The 684-nt window shown below is 47.2% G+C and overlaps 1 non-coding gene across 1 annotated transcript; it reads left to right on the top strand.

The window, feature by feature from the left end:
- The first annotated feature begins 332 nt into the window (after window positions 1-332).
- Window positions 333-405, top strand: trnak-cuu (transfer RNA lysine (anticodon CUU)). The gene has a single exon. It is a non-coding gene; the product is annotated as a tRNA-Lys (tRNA).
- Window positions 406-684: the final 279 nt, after the last annotated feature.

Below are 684 nucleotides of genomic sequence, written 5' to 3'. Positions count from 1 at the left end.
GACGCAACTAAAATGGTCACGTGTCGGGATTCCGGCAGTTCCCCGGATCGCGGTCAGAGCACAAGCCAGGAGGAGCTGCTCAATTATTAAGTCAGTTATTTTTTATTACATGTCATTGGTCGCCAGTCATTGAGAGACCAGCATTTCTACATGGTGTCAGGAGTGGGCAGTATGGCAGAAGAACTTCACCGCATCAACATGCTTGTATCACAGAATCGTAGCATATCCAGCTCAGAAGTAGGCCATTCGGCCCAACAAGTCATCATTGACCCTCCGAATGAGCACCGCAGCAACTCTCTTCAAGAAGCGGTTTAATAAATAGCGCATCAGCAGCCCGGCTAGCTCAGTCGGTAGAGCATGCGACTCTTAATCCCAGGGTCGTGGGTTCGAGCCCCACGTTGGGCGCTTTCTTGTTATTATCTGAAAATATTGATGCTGAATGAACTGTCTTCATAACAGGGACATAACCTTGACTGGGAATCCAGAGGTCTAAACTAACCTCGTGACAAAATTTAATAAATATGGAATTAAAATTGCTTCTCAGTAACGGCGCTGCTTCCGACGGATCTTACTTCCACAACTGGGAACACATTACACAGCAGATAATGATTTGACACAACTCCAGTGAAGATCTGTCACCGGCAGTATCACGGTTCCATGGCAGAGAGCACGGTTACACAGCAG

Source organism: Scyliorhinus torazame, unplaced genomic scaffold (assembly GCF_047496885.1).
Source record: "Scyliorhinus torazame isolate Kashiwa2021f unplaced genomic scaffold, sScyTor2.1 scaffold_390, whole genome shotgun sequence".
In the NCBI taxonomy this organism is placed as follows: domain Eukaryota; kingdom Metazoa; phylum Chordata; class Chondrichthyes; order Carcharhiniformes; family Scyliorhinidae; genus Scyliorhinus; species Scyliorhinus torazame.
The sequence above is the reverse complement of the archived record's forward strand: the minus strand, read 5'-3'. Positions and strand labels throughout refer to the sequence as shown.